This window comes from Miscanthus floridulus, chromosome 10 (genome assembly GCF_019320115.1).
Source record: "Miscanthus floridulus cultivar M001 chromosome 10, ASM1932011v1, whole genome shotgun sequence".
Lineage (NCBI taxonomy): Eukaryota > Viridiplantae > Streptophyta > Magnoliopsida > Poales > Poaceae > Miscanthus > Miscanthus floridulus.
The window spans coordinates 89,467,997-89,474,788 of record NC_089589.1 but is presented as its reverse complement, the minus strand read 5'-3'; positions in this window follow the sequence as shown (position 1 = coordinate 89,474,788).

Sequence of the window (6,792 nt, the reverse complement as noted above, 5' to 3'; positions counted from 1 at the left end):
GTATTCATTGCAACTAGAATTGTTGGATAGGTGGCTTGCAACCCTTGTAGAGCTAGAGCAAGTTTGCATTACGCTATTTGTCATACTAATCAAATTGCTCTAGTTGATTTGTAGATTTTTAAATAGGCTATTCACCCCCCTCTAGCCATATTAGGACCTTTCACTACAGCTACTGTGTTTTTACCGGGCTTATTACAGCAGATGGTGACTGCCTGACAGTAGTTGTCGTCGGATAGTGAGAGAAGCTAGCTAGGCTGAACAACTAACTGCTTGCATTGATAGTCCCTAGCTCCCACACAGCTTGCTTGTGTGTGTGTGGCGTGCTGCACATGCATCACATTCTTTTCCTAATAACACGTCATAGACTTGACTTTTGTCATCGTGTACGACACGGTATATAATGAATGCATGTATACAGGGGACAGCTAATTAATCCATGGGAGACTTTGGTGCTTGAGCTAGTACACTATAGCAGGAAGGCATGACTTAGTTTGCAGGTGCATACAAAAGGATGGTCAAGAGCTACAAGAGGTCATGGAAGTCATGGTTCTTTGTAGAAAAGCAGTGTTTTCTGTGTGCTATAGTGTTTTCCACGGCGCTACAGTGATTTCCACGACGCTACAGTGTTCCTGCGGTGCTGCATTACCTGCCGTGCAAGACGTGCCAGCCGCAGTGAACCGTGTTTGGATTTCAGGTGATGGACTTGAGTGGTCTTTGGTCTTTCGACGTGTCAACTGGGCTAGTTGATCAGAGGAGTCTGAAATTGTCCATGTGTTTGTGGGTGCTTCAACGAAAACTATACTTCGTTTTTTTATTTCACAGACGAATAACACGACACTTAAATACTACCGCTAGACTAGCATGTCATTTTCATCAGTGCACTGATCAGCATTCGAACAGACAATAAGCAAATAACTGAAGCTGTTCAAAACTCCTTTTGCATCCGTCCATGACTTTGGAAGTCTTGTGCAGAGTCGTATTATTAGCTCCACTGTTGCACTTCACATAGGCATACCGAGCCACAGGCCACATCCTATAGTTGATTCATGATGGACTTGTACTCGAGTGTGTCTTTGTCGTGCCAACGGGGCTGATCAGCAATAGAGAGTGTATGTGTGCTAATTAAATTAAGAAGGGAGAAGGAGAAGATCATTCACAGACTAGCTCAAGACGAACAAGCAAGGAGACGCGTGCGGGCTCGGTTACTTCTTAAATATGACGGCAGGATGGCCAGGCCCAACGTGGCCGGTAGGGCGTGCCGGTTGGCACGGACAAGACCACGGCCACAGAGACAAGAAATGAGGGAGGAAAAATAAGGAGCGGCTCGGCAAATGTAGACAAAAGTAATCAAGTCAGAGAGAGAAGCAAAGCAAAAGCCAGAGAGCATGGATGCGGATGGATGAGGAGACTTTGCAATGCAGCAAATTGCAGGGCCACGATGAGAACGAGACGTTGCACGCCAGAAAAATAAACGAAGCTGCTGCGCTCTCTTTCTCGTCTGTTCGTGCTTAACAAAATAAACCCGTGGATTTTATTTTATTTATAAAAGTTGATTTTCATGCTTAATCTAACCGAACGAACCATTTGCTAAAATCGTCATCGAACATTCCTAAATATTTCTACGCACTGAGTAATTTAACTTGGGCGTTTATTTGAGTCCACGAAACTAAGTCACACAGGATTCACTTATCGCATCAAGTACATTTTAAATCCAAAAATTCTGAGAACTCGTTTTGAAAATTTTACTTAGGCCTAAATCGCGGTGCTAAACGAGATCGTAACACTAGGGGTGTTACAGCGTAGTCCTCATCGAACGGAATCCTTGTAAAGAATTAGCAACATGAACAGTTGCACCTGAGTCAATCCACCAAGTAGATTTTGAATACTGTACATACAGGGATTCATTTATGAACGTAATAATGTTCTCACCTTTCTTTGCTGTGATCATCTTAGGTAATCGGGACAATCTTTCTTATAGTGTCCTATCTTCTTGCAGTGGAGACATTGATCTTTCTTTACTATGAACTTGTTTTGTTGTGGCTGATGCAGCATGGGACCCTTTCCCTTTGACTTTGAGGAGAAGTTAGCATTAGTATTCTTTTTCTTGTTATCTTTCAGATAATTGATGGTGCCACCATTGGCAGCTTTCATTCTCTCCTCCTCTTGCACACACATAGCCATGAGCCTCTCCATGTCCCATTTCTCAGGCTGTATGTTATAGTTGACAACAAAAGTGTCAAACTCTTTTGGCAAGGAAGCAAAAACCAGATGGATAAGGAACTCATCCTTAAGAGCCAGATCCATTGGTTTTAGCTTGGATGCCAAATGGCTCATCCTTAGTATGTGCTCTCTTATGCCATCATTGCCTGAGTATCTCTCTGTCACCAACTGCTTTATCAGCTGGGTAGCATGTCTTTGAAGAGCCAGTGAACTGACTCTTTATTCTTTCGAGATACTCAGTGATGGTGTCACACTCTGGGATTGAGCCCACAATTGTAGGCTCAATCATGTTCTTTATCACAGCCAAACATTTCTTGTTGGCAGTGACCCATTTCCTATGCTCAAGGTCATAGGACATTCTTTGGGATGCAAAATTCCTCTCTCTGGTTGCCCAGGCGGCATCAGCCTCGTTTGTCTCCCGCACCGGTGCCACAAGCTCTGTGGGACATGGTGTGGTGACTACCCAGTCCACCTCAGCGAGGATGAAAGCCAGGTTGATCTTTTTCTTCCACTCAATGTAGTTATCACCTTTTAGAGTGGGGATCTTTTTGATACAACTCATCAAGTTGTACCCGCCTGAAAACACAATTCAAAGTGTGAGAACATAAATAATAACAATAACAATTGCATGCCTTAGTTCCGACGTTGGTCAAAATTAAAACATACAATTGTTCTCTACACTAATTCTACATCATCGTTGGGTAGAAATAGAATTAATGCAAGACAAAACATCATAATATTGCCATTAATCAACGTTGGTCAGAATAATAATAATATTATGATCAATTAAAACATATCTATTTTTCAAAATTAAATTCTCCCGTTGGTTGAATTTAATAATAAAAATAACATCTTTACATACGTAGAGGAAAATAATTCAATTTGATGAATTTTACCCACAGGAAAATCCTCTTTTCTATTTTCTTTTGAGCCAATTTCTATTTTCAATTTTCTGGAAAAAAGAAAAAATGAAATGGGCTCATTCTTTACTGTTTCGGCCCAAAACCGGCAAAAGCCGGCTCGGCCCACCGCTCCACGCGTGCGCAGGCCGCAACCTGGGCCTGGGCCGGCAAAGTCGCGCCCCGCGCGCTCCCGCCTGGGCCACGAGTTGGCCCGCTCTATCTCGGTCGTCCGTCCAGCATCGGACGGTCACGCGTCGACTTCGGGTGGATAAAACCCACCGACGCCGGCCTCCAACCGAAACACTAACTCATTTTCCACTCCGCTCTCTCTCTCTCTTCGCCGGTCACACTTCTCTCCTCAGTGCACCATAGCGGCAACCGAGCGATGGCGACCGAGAGCAAGCAGCCACGACGACCGAGCGTCTAGTGCCATCGCTGGCCCCTTCACCGGCGCGTGCTCTCCCCACGCGGGTGAGCGCGCCGCCGTCGAGAGGACTAGCGGCGACACCCTTTTCCCCTCGGTGAGGAGCTCCCAAAACCCTGAAACCCTAGATCTCCCATCCTCTTCTCCACCTTCTTTCTCTCAGCCTCGCGAACACGCGCCCGGCGGTGGTACAGTGGTGAAGATTGTCATTTCCCCTTCCCCTTTTTCTATTTGATTGCATTTCTTTCATCTTTTCTTCTCAGATCTATCCGATTTCTACCTTTTGTTTTTGGATCTATCCAATTTCAGGGTTGGGGGTGGGGATGGAAGTTAGGGTTAGGGTTCCGGGTTCATTGTTAGGGTATCACTGTTGTTCTTTTCCCGAATCGATTGTGGGTTTTAGGGTTCGGTTTAAACGTGAAAACGGAGCCCTTCTTCTTCTTTCTTTAACCCGGTTAGGATTAGGGTTCATCCAAACCCTCTTCTTTTCTTAGATCCAAAGGGATTGAAGTTAGGGTTCAACTGAACCCTCTTTACTTAACCCAGTTAGGGTTAGGGTTCATCCGAACCCTCTTTCCTTTTCTCAGATCTGAATGGATCTAAACTGATAAGCTAGATCTATACTCAAACGAGGCTCTGGTACCAATGTTAGAACCGTAGGAACACTGGGATCATAGATCTAGCCATAGACTGACTCTATTTGAGATAAAAGGTGCAGTACTTCCTAATGCAAGTAGAACTAGAGTGAAGGGAGAGGTAGAAGATGGTCGTGTCAGACCTAAGACCACAGTGGAAGGAGATCCGCTTTGTATCCGCCATGGGGGTCGACGTCTGTGCTAAGGCAGCGACGGTCCGTGAAGATGTGTCGGAGATGCGGTGCCGGTGGTGAAGATGATGACGGCGCAGTGCTGTGGCGGAGGTACTTCCCGTCACTAGCTGTGCCCTTCACTTAGATCGGGTTTAGGGTTTGTCAGTGGGGAGGTCGACTCAGGTCAACCTCGAGATTAGAGCCGCCAGCCCCCACCTCTTTTTATAGCACAGGGTGACAGGGGCCCTCCAGCCATGGTGGGCTAGGCGCCCCCGATCAGGGCGCAAATCAAAGGCCCAACTAGGTCGTTGGGTCCAGTTAGGTTAGAGATCAATCTAACACCCCAATCTCACTCCCAATGAGCAAATTTTTTTCTCAGCTAGCCGCTCAAAATCTAGCCCCTGACCCCTTAATGATGAGGGACCTGGACTCTACCCAATACAAGTGGAAGCAAGCACTTGACGTCTTCAAGTCACCGGCGGTCTCAAAGTAGGAGGGCGGCGAGGATGTGGCGTGGCTTGGCGATGTGCCCAACAAACGAGGTGACGGCAGAGGAGAGGTGGCCGAGGAGAAGCGGTATGGGAGGAGGAGCATAGGAAGGGAGGGAGTGGCGATGGAGTAGGGTGGCAGAGGAAGAGGATGTGGCGCTCAAAGAGTCGGAGATCACGGGGGAACGAACGGGTCGGTAGAGAAAGAATAGAAGAAAGGGTGTGAATCACAAATTGGCCCCACATGTCAGAGGAGATATTGGGGTGAGATTTTCTCATTCTGTTGGAGACGAAACCTTTTAAAACCCTCAACACAAAATCATAGCTCCTCCAATAACTAGTTTTGGGTTGAGATTTTTTGCTACTGTTAGAGAAGCTCTTAGAGCATCTTCCCCAAATTGAGAAAAAACAATCCCCTATAACTGGTTAAAGGGGATCGAGAAAACATGATTTGTGGTTAAAGGGGATGACGTCCTAGCTGATGGGGGGAAAATGCATCCTCTATATTACCTTTTCTCCATTTCCACTCTCTTTTAGTCTAAACCTCATTCTGATGCCATAAAAACTCAAATTTATGGCAGAGATCGACATGCCGACGGCGTTGGAATGGTGGAATCGGGGAAGGTCGACATAGCTGCAACGACCTGATTCCGACTAGTTCCTGGCCTCGTGGTTGCCAGCCCGTAGCAAAGAAGTGCAACAGTGCTAGATGCAATGGGAACCGACGATTGACGATAGGGAATAGAACATTGGGAGAAATGATTCGTGGCAAAAGGAAAAGGCGACCGATGGGTCTCCCCTTTCTTTAGAGGCGTGGGGGGAGTTTTTGAGGAATTGAGAAAAAATAGAAAAAAGAGATCTGTTGGAGCTATTTTTTCATCTAATTTTCCTGGTCTTAGATCCTAACAGGGTATTTGGTTTCAGGAACTGGGTGGTGCATTATCTTCTTACTCATTTCTTTTTTATTTGGTTTGTAGAAAAAGAATACGTTGATGAATCATCACATCATTTCTTATAAGACAATAGATAGTATAAGCACCATCTCATCATCTAGGACGGGTGATTTATTGTCCCTCTACAAAAAACGTGTGTACAAATGGACAAAGTATTATAATTTTTTATATACTAATCTAATAATACTTATTTAATACCCTAATCCTAAATATTAAAAATTCTTTATATAATTAATCTAATAATACTTATTTGGTTTAATTTAAAATTATGTGACTATTGAAAAGATGGGAAGTATTTTTTTTGTACGAAAGGAGTATACGTATAATCATGGTAAAAGATGCGTCGAACATCGGAAAACCCACCGGTCGATATCGACTTTGGGATTGCCTGTAGCTGCTCACCACGAAATCGAAATGACGATGGCACACTCGTGGTGCCACGAACCCTATCCTGGCGATTATTCTACGTGTAATCATCATCAGCACAGGCGCTTTATTTCGCCCTCGAAACACGCCGTCAGTCAAGCACAGAGCGGCCGGTGATGGGCCACGTGACCGTGGCACGCGACGTGACGCGTCGCCCGGAGCGGCGCACCGTCCCAGGCCTTGGCTCCCGGCAGGGCGGCTGGCAGTGGCAGTGGCAGGGGCAGGCATAAAGATACCTGAGCACTCGCGCGCCGCGCGCTGACCCGTACATGTCGCCTCCGCCCGCGTGACGCCGCCCACACGGCCTCTGCCCACTGCCCCGGCCGACCCCGCGGAGCAGCCGAGGAAGCCGTCCACCCAACGCATGCCGTGCCTCCGTGATTACGTGGATTAGTTAGAAGGTGGAAGTCATTATCAACCTGAGTCTGAGGCACTTTCGATTCAATTTTCTACACTACAGACGAACCTGAAGGTGTTAAGAAGGTGAAGCACAAAAGCAAAAAGAAGGAAATTCTTAAAAAAGGATTGGAAAATACAGAAGCTAGCACTTGATAGTCCCGCAACGGGCACA